Genomic DNA, 15,915 nt, shown 5'->3' with positions numbered 1-15,915 from the left:
TTCAAATGAAATCAGGAAATCTACTGTTAGAATGCGTCGGGAAAATTCATTAATATTAAAAAATATTACTATCCTCATGGTTTGGCATCTCTTCATCATAGTTTGAATAACAACAATTGAAACATTTTAATAAATATTTGTCTGATCTCAACGTGAAAAAAAATCATAATTAAATCTTTAGCCAAGGTGTAACTCAGGGCCTCAAATCTGAAACTAAAAAAAAAAGTTTATCTTTCGAATTTAAAAATGCAACCTCTCCTACATATTTGATATTAGGAAACTTTGGCAACAGGGTTCACAGGTTTATTAATTATCCAGTGTGATGCTTGTTTTTCCAATCCTTTGGTTATGTAACCAAAAAAGTGTGATAGCAAAATTGAGGTATTTCAAAATTATTATTACGTCATACACGAGGAAACAACCATCAACCCTGAGATTTCCAATTGTGCAAATTGATTGATCTTATTTTCACCCTCTAAGGACTGCTATGTTTATCTTTACAATAGAAAATATATTTAGAATTACAACAGTTATAACCCCTTCCTCATTAGCCGCTAAATAAATACTTTTTGTTTCAAACGATTTTCAATTGAAACAGACTGTTGTGTTCCATGACATAACATAAAGTTCGTACGTTGTTTTAGTCACAGGGAAAAATGAACAAAAGAAGCAAGTTTTGACGGTTTCGGTTGTTTTCCTTTTATGGAGTACATGCTCACATGTGTGGTTGTATCGGAATTCGTGTTGCTTATCTTTAGTTTTCTGTGTAGTGTTTTGTTGACGGTGGGGTTTTCTGTATTTCATCGACTTATAGTTTTTTATGCACCTTGGTCGTGTTGCTGTTTTCACTCCTTTCGTAATCTTATCGTGCATTTCCAGGTAATCTAAATGAATAATTCGTATTTGAAATACTATATCATATATGAGTTGTTTTATGCTCAAAGTTCTGGAAAATGTTTGTCTTGTATTATAAAACATAGATTAATTTTGATCAACATGCGTCACCATTTTTAAAACTTTGATACAGAAAGTGATATGAATCACTCACATGAACCCGAAACAATGGATATCGCTTACAGAAAGGAAACTCAAATTTAATACTTTCTATTAACATCAACATATTGTTTGAATTGTGTATGGATATTTACATTTTCTGATTAGCATTGATGTTTTTATTCCAAAAGTTCAAATTTCACGCAACACAAATCAGAGTAAAATGAACATAAACAAAAAGACGAAAACGATAACATTCGGGTAGTATTTTATAGGCGTAAGACGTCATCTGTAACATACGGAACAGGACCTGCCCACCTTTTCGGAGCACCTGAGACCATCCCTTGTTTGGTTATGTTCACGTTGCTCTGTCTTTAGTTTTCGATGAAGTGTTTGACAAATTTTAATTGCAGAGAAATAGGATATTGAGTTTGTGTCGTTTGTTTATAGTTACATTGCGTATTTTTTAATTTCCGCGTATTGACCTTTTAGTATTATTGTTCTACATTTACCGGATTTGTAATAACATAAGCAACACGACGGGTGCAACATGTGGAGCAGGATCTGCTTACCCTTCCGGAGCACCTGAGATCACCCCCAGTTTTTGGTGGGGTTCGTGTTGCTTAGTCTTTAGTTTTCTATGTTGTGTCATCTGTACTATTATTTGTCTGTTTGTCTCTTTATTTTTGGCCATGGCGTTGTCAGTTTGTTTTCGATCTATGAGTTTGACTGTCCCTCTGGTATCTTTCGTCCCTCTTTTACAACTTCCTGTGGAAATAAGTCATCAATATATTGTTTTTTTTAACCAATTTTAATACATAACAAATAAAATGCAGACCATTTCAATCACGTTTACAACCATCTCTTGGAATGTATATTGTCGACATAAGTTCTTACAAATTTGCTTCCTTCATGTATTATCAGTATACCGAAACGTTAATGGTTGAAGACATGCGTAAACATATGTGATTTAAAATTAATATCTGTTTATTATTCTATAAGCCACAGCTAGTTATTCGAAAATTAAAATAGAGGATTGCATTCGATCGACAAGGTTAGCTTGCATATGTGGGAGACCATACTCTACCGTCATCCTGGTTCGACAAATTTTATAGTATTTATAGAACTTTCAACATTTTAGACTCTCGTAATACAATTACACATTACGAAGACAGGTTTTCTGATCGTTTGTCATCATTTGTACGCAGCCGTTCTCTACTGTCATTTTGAATACACAATTTGTATGGGAGTTATGAGATTTTGACACTTTTTTTATTATCCTAACTGTATAACACATTGTGACAGAGACTTCTCTTATATCTTTTATCTGAAAGCTTTAATATTTAGTATAATTTTTTGTTGTCATGTTTAAGTGACTTAACAATACAACATTTGTATTGCTGGAGTTACTGAAGTTTGGTCTTTTGTCTATTGCAGTTTATATTTACCTTGTGACTGTATTTCACTGACATAGCGGCTGCTGACATTTTGCTAAGACGTAGCAATCCTAGTATAATAATTTACACCACAGTGAATATGCTGCTCAAACTGCAACCCAACAGTACAATTAAGGGTTCAATGCTGAGATCCTGTAACACATCAGAGTTGACTATTCCAAGTCAACTCATTCTTACTGCGCCTCTTGTCATACTACTTAAATCTAATTTGTAATCCTCATGATCTTCATCTTTTCTACTTTACCTCTCTACGTTATCTGTTACCTGAAACCCCGGAAAGACATTAGCTTTTTTGTGATGAACTGCCAATATCCTGGCAAAGTATACATATGATAATTGGAAATTAACGCGTAGGATAAATATAAAGCTTTTCACACCATAAATAACGTGGGAAACCTCCGAATTCTTTTACAGTTGTTTTGTAACAATTCAGCAGTTAACTTCAGGAATTTGACTTTGTTAGGAAATTGGAAATTTAACAGGTAAAGGGGTTTGTTTAGATGCACTTTATCAAGATTGTGTCTGCGTTTTCAGTATATTGATTTTGGAACCAATTATTAACTTCTTACTTGATTTGAAAACGGCTTTCTTTGATTTTAGAGCTTTGGTAACTTGTTTCGTTGAGAATTTACTAGATAAAGTAGCTCATCGTGACCCACATACAAGAAATAAATTATACGTTTTAAATTTTGTCAATTTTATGAAATCATGTAGTTTAAAAGTTTAAAAGTTGGTCAATAAGCTGTGTCTTATAGAATAAACTTACACATAAAAGTACTTATAATATAGGAATGGATGCAAAGTGGTAAGCACACTTCGATGATATATATTGCATGATTGTTGGATGTAAACGTGGTCAAACTACCTAAATGTTATTTGTGAAGTTTTGAAATGGTTAAAGAACAAATGACTGTTGACTTATTTTCTATAGGAAGTTGGTAATGAAACACAAGGATGCCAAAGGTCAACAGGCGGAAATAAAACAATACACATTGTAATTATAAACAAACGACACAATCTAAATTTTCCGTTTTATCAAAATCTATCATCGCATTGTAAAGGCCTATTATGTAACGATGTAGCGTGTATACAGGCAACGTGGAGGAAATACTTTCATAACTATATGGTAAAGGTCTTAAAATACTAGTAATCTTGAAAAAGTTTATCAAACAATTTTTATTTAGTTGAATGTGTATTCATTTTACGTCTTTGCATGATGTTGATGTTTTAAGGTCTCAGGAGGGTTACTTGTTTCTGTTATAAAGTTCCTCGAATGTGACCTTCCGAAACATACTTATCACCGGGTTTTTTCTTACATGAGCAACACGACGGATGACACATGTTGAGAAGGATCTGCTTACCCTTCACATGCACGTGATATCACCCATAGTTTTTCATTGGGTCCGTGTTGCTCAGTCTTTCTCTGTTGCGTTTTTGATAATGTGGTTTTTCCCTTTGTCGTTTTTTTTTTGCCATGGCATTATCGTTTTTTTTCGACTGATTAGTTTGAATGTCCCTTTTGTAATTTTTGCCTCTTTTTTAATGCTTCTAATTTCTTCGACAGGTGATTAATTTAACATACTGTGGATTCATTTATTTTCGAGGGTACCAATTTTCGTGGATTGAGAAAAACTTGCATTTTCGTGAATATTTGATTTCGTGGATTTGCCGAAGTGTCTGCTTACAACCTTATAGAAAATGTGAAATTCGTTGAACATTTAAATTCGTAGTTTACTGGTAACCACGAAATACACGAAAATTGGTATCCAACGAATAATAATGAATCCACAGTAAGATGTTAATCATAGGAATTACAATAGTAAACTGAATTTGATTTATCTTACATTGTATTATACATCTTGACATCACAATATAAGATTTAGGAACATACCAACTATGACACCTAGTGCAATATAGAAAAAAACCCAACCAAATTGATCCTCAGCATCTTACATTCATAATAAAAATATAGTACTGTGGATTCATTATTATTCATGGGATACCAAATTTCGTTTATTTCGTGCACCTCGAATACAAATGTTCAACGAAGACGGATTTCTCTATTGGCTTGCAAAGCCACGAATTCAAATATCCACGAAAATACGATTTTTGCCCTTATCCACGAAAATTGGTACCCACGAAAATAAATGAATCCTCCGTATGTGAATTCAAATAAGAAAGTCAAACAAAACAAAATATGACAGACAACGACAACCATGTTCTTCTATGCATGCATCAACTTACATATGATTATTTCAATCAAAACATTTTATCTTTTGTATTAACATTTTCAATGTGTGTGCATGCATTTTTATATGTAACAGTTCTGTAAAGGATTGTGTTTTACCAACACTTAACTCGTTATACATGAGGTAGGATTTCTTATTTGTTATTTTTAGTTTTTCTTGTGTTTTCGTAGAAATAAATCTTAAAGTCAAATGCTTTGTATCAAACATGATGTATTTTGTATGATTTTAGAATCAGTTTCCATATCTTTTTTTGCTACTTTTATTGCACAATGAGTCCTACAATGCAATGTCTTTTCAAAAACGGCATTGTCTTTTTATCAGCTAAAAATTTGCACATTAAATATGAACAAATTTAACCGACGTCGATTAAAACATTTTAAGTAAATATACCAACTATTGAAATCACATTAAATTCAAATAAAGCGAACCATAAGCGTGCGACAGTGTAAGATTAACCTTTAATGGATTCATTATCCTTTATATCATTCCGAACAAACCAAATAGGTGTAACAAATTCTCACCTTCCACTACAAAATAGTTCCAGCTTTCATAGTTCCAGCTTTCATAGTTTGTTATTTAATATAAATGCTAATATAAAAACGTGTATTAAACAAGGCATCACTCAACGATTTTTTTTTTAAAATTATAATTATTACTGGTGAAATGTATGTCAATGAAATTATCGACCATCAGTACAAGTGTATCGATACTTTGTATAGATGTCCCAACTTGTGACATGACTTATACATACGTTTTATAGTGTATAGGTTTCGTACAAATTGGACTCACTAATCGTGAGTGCGTAAGACCATAGCAGACACTTCTGAGTTTATTTTTATTTGTCTTTTAAGCCCCTACATTTTCTGATAAATTTTACTACAGCAGCAATTTTACTTCGGTAGTAAATATTATGCATAGTTTAAAAATTGGAAGTCAAAAACTATCAAACAATTGAAACTATGAAAAACAATCAGGACAAACAAAAATCGTCTAAGGCCATTTTGCCCAAGGACGATGCAATCATATTTTCAAATAATTATATTCTATGAGCTAGAAGTTTAATATCAAAAGTCACGCCTATATGACAACATTAGCTACTATTTGGACGACATCGTCCGATTTTACCAGCGGTAGCGGTACTAACCCATTGAAACACGTAAGAAACCAAATTCATTCCGGCCAACATAATTTCTGGAATCGCCCTTTACACTATTTCAGAAAGGATAACTATAGAATACTTTTCAGTCTTTCAGTTTGTAACAATGAGAATGAGTGACTAAAAATACAATGGCTTTTTGGTCACATCTAGTTTTTATTTCTCATTTTAAAGTTTATCGATGGTTTTGAAATACCTGTGATGCCGTCATTTTTTGCAAATTTACAGTTCATGCAATTTTTCAGTTATATTCAAAACACTAAGGTCTGCTACTAAATGTGTCGATGATTTTTTTGGTTTGCAATACTAGTTAACTTTGTTATTCATTAAGCCTTTCAACCATGTGTTTGTCTTGTGTAGACCAAACGCTCGTCTGGTGTAAGTCTGGTATCTGGGTTGACTTGTTTGAAAGACGAAATAGTTTTTCAATTTTACATATAATTTCTCTACACATACTTTTAAGTAACAAAATGAAAAGCTTAATATATCGGCAATGTCAAATCAATTATAAGGGATAAAGAACACCCAAGGGATTTACCTGTTTAAAAATCAGCTGAACGTTTTATTAACAGACTATCAGTAAAGAGAAATCAAGCTCCCAATTATCAAAATAAGTGTTTGTCAAACTGCTATATACAATATATCTAATAAATTTATTTCTGTAAATTGCGTGGTTAAAATTTTTTGAAATTTTTATACTTTGTCAACAGATCCAAGTAAATTTTTTGTCCAAGTTTCATAAAAATCAAACGAGCCAACTCTATTTTAATCAAAGTGTTGGGTACCCCCTTAAAAATCCCAAATAATGAACAAATGTATACCATTGTTTATTCATATTGGCGAATTATAAAGAAATGTAATTTAGTAATAACATGTTCGTTTTGTCCTATTTTTTCAGATTTAAAGATAGAATAATTGCACCCTGTTGTACTTCACGTTACACTATCTTCAAAAGCTCTCCGTTGAAAGAAATATACTTTCGAATACTTTAACGACAAAAAACCAGAAGACACAAATAATACAGTATTGTATATAATACAAGAATCATAATCATATTGTAAAATATTTTAAAACAGATTTTGTAAAAGTTTAAACAGTATGAATTATGAATAAGCTTGCTTCTTATCAAAGCACAGATGGATGACAATCAATAAATCTGTTTTTGGAATATTTACTAACCTCGATGATGTATCACTAACAATATTTTAGCAGTTTTTCTTGATTTTTTGTTTGCAGATATAGCTAATGGAAAGTTATTTCAAAATGTCACAAATTACAACTTTGATGGTGATAACAGTTTATATACAAATGGTGCCAGGTATATATACAAATGTAACAATAGACTAACATGAATAAGACACCAGCGAATGACAAACATAAAATAATAAGACATGAAAACAATATACGAGAAGATATATTGTTGATATTTGGCTTCGTTACCGCGACTCATGACTTTAAACATGAATGTTTAGATCTCCCAAAACAGAAAGACTATGGGATCAATCAAAGACCATGTATAGTTGAAGACAGACAACATCATGGCCAATATAAAAAAAAATGAAGACAAACCAAAAACATCAGTCTTTTAAACAATACACAAACAAAAACAAGTTTTGAGCAATATAAATACCTTACTGGCAGTGAACATGGGTTTCCCGGTAGGATGAGCAATTGTTGATCTACGAGTTGCAAGTCATAATGAGGAAGCAAGGAACGGATTGCAGCTAAGTAGGTCATACACTCGCTCGTTTTTAACTGAGATATTTTTTAAAAGGGTCAACCAAATGATGACTGCATCCGTAAAACTTTCTAAAAGATTACTAATATTATTTAACCCAAACTTAGATCAATAATTTAGTTTTATTAAATAATACAAGCAACGAAATGTTTCCAAAACAACAGAAAATAACTTGCGTAATGTCAAAGTAGACAAATGAATCACAGTGTCAACTTGAACGAAAAGAAAAACACACATGGACCTAAAAGGCAACAAAAAGAAAAAAAAATACTTCAGGAAAGTACAAACCCATTAAGTTGAAAGCAAGAATTCTTGTTCTATGTAACAGCTATTAACGAACTTTAAAAAGACAAACACAAAAGAAACTTTAAGGCGAATTCCATTGAATCAAACGATGGTCTTGTTATGTTTTTCAATGCATTTTTTCATACCTCACAGCCAAAGCGGTAGTCAGTGATCGAACTATCATTATAATATCCCTTTATCGAATTTAACCTTTTCTACAATACATATTTATTGTCTTAGACTTCAATGAGTATGTCCAAAATTCATTGTTTTATATGGTGATCTTTTTCGACGTTTCATCTTTTACATTACGAAAAATAGGATTCGCTGAAAATCTGTATTATGATGTATATTCTTCTATCATGCATGGACCAACCTTTATCTGGTACGCACAAACGTAAAAGTTCAAAAAGTGTAATGTATCTCATATCTTTGCACTACAGCGCAACAAACTAGTTTTTTTTTCAAAATTTCTATTACATAATGTATAAGTTGAATTACAATGGAGTGATAAGGGATTGCTAGATATCTTTAAAAAAGTTTCACATGCTCCTATGTCTGTGTCAAGTTATGAATGTATTCTGTATATCATCATGTGTTTAATTACCTTAACTGGACAAATTAGCAGAGAAAGATTACTTACAATGTTACTATGTTGTCATTAACATGTTGAAATTGACAAATGTGTCATGTGTTACCAAAACATACATTTTGGAAGAAGAAAAAACAGATATGAGCATTACCCAAGAAAGATATTTACGCTCCTTTAAATTGTTGTAACATACATCCTTTACCGAAAAAAAACTTTTTGTATAAAACCTAAGTTCATATCGAAATATTCATGTCAATGCTTCAAAATGAGGCTATTTTGACTGTTTTTGAATTTTTTGAGTAAACGTTAGAAGTTTGATTCTCTGTGGTAAATATACTTTGCCCATATATATAAATTCTGATGTCTGACAGACAAAAATGCTTTTAACATTTTAAAGTATGTTACTTTGATATTTAGTTTAAAAATTAGTTTTCGAATCAAGGGGCTAACTAGTGGCGTGATCATTCCTTCTCGGATCGAGTTAAAGCCTGTTATATTTTATAGTCACCTGTCAATTGTTAAATAAAATTGAGAATGGAAACGGGGAATGTGTCAAAGAGACAACAACCCGACCAAAGAGCAGAAAACAGCCCAAGGCCACCAATGGGTCTTCAACACAGCGAGAAAATCCAGCACCCGGAGGCAGGCTTCAGCTGGCCCTTACATAAAAATGTGTACTAGTTCAGAGAAAATGGACGTCACATTAAAATCCGAAACATGTAGATGAACCAAATTTATAAACCCAAATAAGACTAACAAAGGCCAGAGGTTCCTGACTTGGGACAGGTGCAAAAAGGCGTCGGGGTTAAATATGTTTTGTGAGATCTCAACCCTCCCCTATACCTCTAGACAATGTAGAATAAACATACACATAGCAATACGCACATACGCAAAGCAAAAGTCCGAATCCAATGTTAGAATAGGTAGCAGAGTGACAATGATAACAGAAATTAAGAAAGGACTACTAGCAGTTACTGACATGCCAGCATCAGACCTCTATTAAAATGATTGAAAGATTATGTCTTCTTCATATGAAAATCAAGCACAATCCCTTCCATTAGGGGTTTAGTATCACACCATCATAATATATATGAGAAGAGCATAACCTGTATCATGCCAACAACATTTTTAGAATAAATGTGTTTATTTCCGATGCAAAGACCCTATGAGTAAATCAATATTAACTTTAAAAAATGCCATCTTTAATGGCCTGACAACAGTATCGTAATTATATCCCTTCTGGATAAGTCTGTTTAAAGGTTTGGTTAGCTTTTGAGGTGAACGACGACATTTTTGTGTTTTGTATAGAATATCACCATAAAAGATTGAATGTGAAATACCTCAACGTATAAGATGTCTTCACGTTGATTTATATTTACGAATAATGTCCTTGTACCGATGATAAAATTTAGTAAATGTTTTGACAAGTTTGTGATATCAAAAACCCTTGTGTAATAATTTTTCTGTAATACAGGGATTTTTTTCATTAAAATCAAATACGTTGTTAAGTACTCGAGCGAATCGAACAAGTTGAGATGTATAAATACCATAAGATGGTGACAAGGGAACGTCACCATCTAAAAATGGATAATTACTAATAGGAAAGGAAACATGATCTCTTTTCTTTAGATTTGAATGAAATAGCTTCCGTAAAAAATACTTTCTCGACTAAAATTGATAGATAGAGACACAATTATACACAACTTAACATTATATTCTTATATTCTTAAATCTCAGGCATTATAAATGATATAGTCCCAGTGAGGGTTCAAAAGGGAGAAAAAGTTATCTTGAATTGTTGCGGCTCTGGAGATTCAAGAACCTGGTTAGGACCAGATGTCAACAACGCAACTAAAGAAAATGTACCTTACTTTTTAAATAATAAAAAAAACCGGAAACTGAACCAGTCCAAGTACTTTGTTCAGAAAAATGACAGAAACTATGATTTGATTATTTTCGATTTTCAAAACGAAAATACTGGTTTTTATGTATGCAGATTTTTGAATAATGGAGGATTTCATGAGACTAAGTTTAATGTCTCTTTGATAGGTTAGTTTACCATATTTTATCTAGAATATTCACGATGATGCCCCATTATACCAGTAATACAATGCGATAAACAATGTTCTACAGCCAGTCACAATTTTACAATAACTTCATTTACAGAATGATGTTATTTAACATAGTTGCTTCATTACATGATTTGTGCGTGTAAAATTCGAATACATAGATATAGCATGAGTGTGAATGAGACAACCATCCATCAGAGCAATATTTACGTTGATATTAGCAATTATGGGTCACCATACGGCCTTCAACATTGAGAAAAACTCATACCGTATAGTAAACTATAAACGGCTCCGACATTAAAATGTTAAAAATTTCAAACGAGAAAACTAAAGGACTTATTTGTGGCAAGACAATTTACGTGACTCTTAAAACGTTTCTTTTCATCAGATTTTCGGTATTCATGATCAGTATTTTACTTTCGGTTTGAAACACAAGGTTTTTTTTCAATTGATCGTTAATAATATCAAAGGACTGGTTTCCGCAACAAGCAACAAACTTGGAAAACGTCCAGTGTTTTGGACTGAAATAGATATTTGATTTGAACAGCTCTTTAAAGACTCAACAATACATTATTAGGCCATGTTCTGTCTTTCAGAACATTTTCAGTCTTATCCACAGCGGTTAATTTAGTAATGTTGCAGTCAATCAATATAAGTGCAGTTGATCTTCAAACTGTACAGTAGTTGTTTGTTCTGTACAAATCAACAACATATTGAAATGTCTGAATTGCTAGTGAATAGTATTAGATCGACTGCATGCCAAATCGTTCCAAACAACGATTAACGTTCCAAATGTACGATACTGTACTTACAACAAGAAATTATTTGTAAAATAACTTAAATTATTAACAAGACTTAAATTTTTTAGGGTTCAGATGTTTTAGACGTTGTTAAGATCGAAATTACCGTTTAAGGCTAAAATTGAATTAAAAGTATTTAGAACAGGAGATTGTTTGTTTTGTTCACACATTGTTGTCAGTACATGTATATTGGAATGTTATGTGACTGTCATACAAGTGAGAGGTTTAGCTAGTTTTAAAACCAGGTTTAATCCACCATTTTCTACATAAGAAAATGCCTGTACCAAGTCAGGAATATGACAGATGTTTTCCATTCGTATGATGTGTTTGAGCTTTTGATGTTGCCAATTGTTAAGGGACTTTCAGTCTTGAATTTTCCTTGGAGTTCGGTATTTTTGTTGTTTAACTTTTTATAGAAAATGAACATAACAATGATATCAACACAAAAGTGTTGACTACTGGTCTTCTGATACACTCGTGGACGAAACGTCCTACAGCAGCGACATCGACCTATTGTTTAAAAAAACTCAACCTTCAAAGATACCAGGTTTATAATTTGGTACGCCAAACTCTCGTTTCGTATATATAAGACTTATCAGTGACGCTCGAATGATAAAAACAAAAAACAGAAACCTGAACAACTCCTTAAAACCTGAACAATACATTATGAAGTCATATCTAATCTTTCAGTAAATTCGTAGACTTATCCACTGCGTTATATTCTGTATTGTTCAAACAATTCGCTATCAGTCAATTAAGATTAGTTCAGTGTGTGTTTAGACTGTGCAGTAGTTGTTATTTACATGTGCAAATCAGTCACATACTGAATTGTCTGAAAAGCTACTGAACAGTACTGAATTGACTGCAAGCGATATGAACAGTACTGAATTTGCCACATTGGATAAGTCTAGAAAATGACTGAAAGACTGAACATGACTTAATTATTTATCATTCAGACTTTTCAGATGACGTTATGATCAAAATGACCGTTACAGACTAAAATTTGTTATAAAGGTATCAATTATTTAAAAAGTAAAGACAGAAAAATGTTAATTTAAGTTAAAATGAATATAATATCTAATATCTTAATTTGTGACTTCAGATATGTCATCAAGTAGTACAACAATGTACCCCAAAGAAAGAAAAACTGTTCTAGATACTTCTACCGATTGGGAAATAAACGCAACACAAATTATAGAAGGTGATAAACATGATTATTTCTGATAAAGAATATATCATGAAACAGTTCCTTAGCATTTTACATTGAAATAAAAACATTGCTATTAAAACGTGTTTAACTTATATTTACAGATCAATATAAAAAAAACAATTTGAACATGTTGACCACATTTATGTATCGAGTTTGATGTCATAAAATCAACATTTTCATCTCTTCATGTGTATATAAAACCAAACATACCGTTTGGCTGAATCGAAGCGATTTCTTGCACGCCCAAATGTAAAAAAGTTACAATCCTAAGAAGTTTATAAAAAGAATTGGCAACCACGTAATGTTGTGAGCACATTCAACTATATTTTAAAATTCACAATAAATTTCAACTTAAAATGTATAGAATTAATGAACATGCTGCTCGATTGATGATGTCATCAGTTTATGACTGTTTAGTATACATAAAAGTGATATAGACAAAGGCAAACAATACAGTTCGACGCCGTGTATGACATGTATAACTGCAAGTCAATAAAACACTCAAATATAAAAGCGTTAATGTGTAGGCTTCCCGAAATATCTTGATGAGGTTAATAGTATTAACATTAACATTGTATTTCTTTAATTGCATGTAACAAGCCTAATTCATTGGTGTGAGTGAATTGAGTATGGTTAACAATGACTCAGTAGCAAATAAAAGAATAAGGAAATGTGTAATGACTGCCAATGAGGCACTTATCTATCCAAATCCAAATGACATACATGCAAGCAATTGTTCTTTTTCTCTTTTAATTTCTTGTTATACATGTTATATGTTACAAATGAACACCAACATTTCAATTGTTGGACTTATATCAAATGGAAGGCTCGACAAGATACGTTAAACAATTTGTTAATGAGATGAATCAAAGTTTGCATGATTTCAATTTTTAATTAAATGCAATGAAACAGACTACTATCAAGTTATTTCTATAACACATATCAAGTTCAAAGAAACCGTTTTTGCATAATAAGTTTTCAATCACTGTCCTCTATATTTTCTTGTCCTAAGTCTGTTTGAATTCAAATACGTTTAACTGACATCGAAACTGTACTGTTTGGCTTGTTTAGAATGTAAATGTAGATGTTTGATAAATAAAGTTGATTCGGCAAAAATAGGCTTTTTATATAAGACTTGGAAATAATAGACTCAGTTTTGGGACCAAATAGGACTGAACAGCAGCAGCAGCTCAGGTGTATATTGCTTTATTCGTCTTAGTGTTGTGAAAGAGAATTCGAGAATGTTATATCATACTGTTATAATTAAAACCTTTCACGCTATTTTCTTTCAGATAATCCTTGTACATGTAATTCGACACTGAATGATGAGTATTGGAAGTATTTGAAGATATCAGGCGGTGTTGTAGGTGGAATTTTTGTTTGTTTTATCTGTTCAAATGTGTATTGTTACCTGAAACGTAAGAAATCATCAAATGTCATATTTGAAATCCAAAAAGAGGACTTGTTTGATGAAATCGGTACAACTAATTATAATGCTGTAAATATTGAAACCTTGCGTGACAATACAAGTGATCGAATGGGTGTAATGGATTTGTCTGGGACCAATATTGATACACATTCTAATAAATCAACAACTTCAAGGTACAGTTCAACCAAAGATTCCTTATCAAGGAAAACAGAAGGATCTGACAATACATACGAATCAATAAACCTCGATCAAAATCATACTCCTGAATATGGCAAATGTGAAGTTAGCACCACAGCATCAACTAGTTTCTATGAAAATACTTTGGTTTTTCCTATTACAAATCAAAAGACGAAAGGTGCTACTGATTATAAAACCCCATGGCTATTTATTTACAACCGCATATATAATTAGATAAAAGTAATCACCAAACAATTAATAAGTACCAAAAGAGAAAAAGGTATACCTTAGGCTTATTCATATAAATTTATTATTTTGATGTCGATGAAGGGTTCTCAATATGGTATTCCAAGCAGTGGAACATAGATAGAAAGGGTGAACTTTTGTTTATATTGTTCATGTTGTTCTCATGCAGAGGGTGTTAATTTTTCAATCATTTGTGATGCCGAACACTTTCATTAAATAGATACCGCTTGCACTACAGGTGAGATGGTCGTTATAATACATCCACACAATTTACTCGTGTTCTTTGTTCATTAAAGTTGGTCGGCCTTGTTAGATTCATTTGTTTGTTTGACAGTTTAAGTCAGTTGTGTTATATGTCTGTAATGTTTGTTTACACAGTATTGGCTGCTAGATCCCAGTTATGGTCACATAAACCTATTAGGTCTGTTTGGTTTGCCCACCTAAGTTGGTCATTATAACGGAACTATAAACAACTGTCATACACGTGGGAGGTGTAGCTAGCTATAAAACCAGGTTAAACCTACAGTTTTCTTCAGACAATGCCTACACAAAGTCAGAAATATTGCATTTTTTTCACTTGTTCCGTTGATTGATAGCGTTTCATTTTGGAAGTTTTTGTTGACTTCCTCTTTTTTAAATTTGCCGTAAAGTCCAGTATTTTTGTTATATTGTTTTATGATGACAACGAATTCTTTATTAGCTAACAAATATTGGTCAAATAAGAGACACCAGTAGTTTTTCGATATGCAAACCTTATAAATCTATTTAGGATAATGAATCAAGATGCAATTAGCACCTCTCAGGGGCCTCTCTCGCACACTTGACAAAATATGCAATATTTGAATTAGCTACAACGGCAACCATCACTAAAAATATTGTGACCACGTTTGATTAATCCAGTTATGTTCCCATATTTGTAAGTCATTTAAGCTGTTCAGAGTTTCTCTATATCTAGAATAGTTCACAAGATAACAGCCAAAAAAGGCAAAAAAAATAAGAGAATAAGAATGGTTATAAAACGGCAATATCTCCTGAAAGGGTGTAAGCTTCCCAATACAATGTGTGAGTGTAACGGCGTATGTTGTATAGCATACCAGGTTCAAAGGGAATATTGTATGGTGCATATGGAATGTTGTATTTGTTTTTTATTTTAACTTCTTTCACAAATATATCCTGAAATTCACAATTCCTCAAACATGTTATATTAAAGTATATTGCCCAATAATATCTACGCCCAATTACTTATATATAACCTGATGAAATTTCTTCAATCGTCTTGCGTTTAGAAACAACCTGTTTGGACTTCACATGATTTTTCAGAAATATCTTAGTTCACGAATGCCATCTTCAGTTCCTTAAGGTTAATCAAAACTGCCATATATGTGACTAAATTGTCCTGGGCCATTAAATCCTTGATACGCTTTATAGATAAAATGCAAATTTCTTTTACTGCATGTATTGGGTATGGATAATTTAGACTTTAAGACTTATTAGAAATTTGCCAATGCTTCAAT

The 15,915-nt window shown here is 32.1% G+C and overlaps 1 long non-coding RNA gene across 1 annotated transcript; it reads left to right on the top strand.

Moving 5' to 3' along the window:
- Positions 1-3,500: 3,500 nt before the first annotated feature.
- On the top strand, positions 3,501-10,557 carry LOC127719081 (uncharacterized). Its single transcript, XR_007990157.1, has 3 exons — positions 3,501-3,576; positions 7,092-7,173; positions 10,208-10,557. It is a non-coding gene; the product is annotated as an uncharacterized LOC127719081 (long non-coding RNA).
- The last annotated feature ends 5,358 nt before the right edge of the window (positions 10,558-15,915 follow it).

Source organism: Mytilus californianus, unplaced genomic scaffold, assembly GCF_021869535.1.
Source record: "Mytilus californianus isolate M0D057914Y unplaced genomic scaffold, xbMytCali1.0.p SCAF_10, whole genome shotgun sequence".
NCBI classification, from domain to species: Eukaryota; Metazoa; Mollusca; class Bivalvia; order Mytilida; family Mytilidae; genus Mytilus; species Mytilus californianus.
Note: the sequence above shows the minus strand (reverse complement) of the source record. Positions and strands in the feature narration are given on the sequence as shown.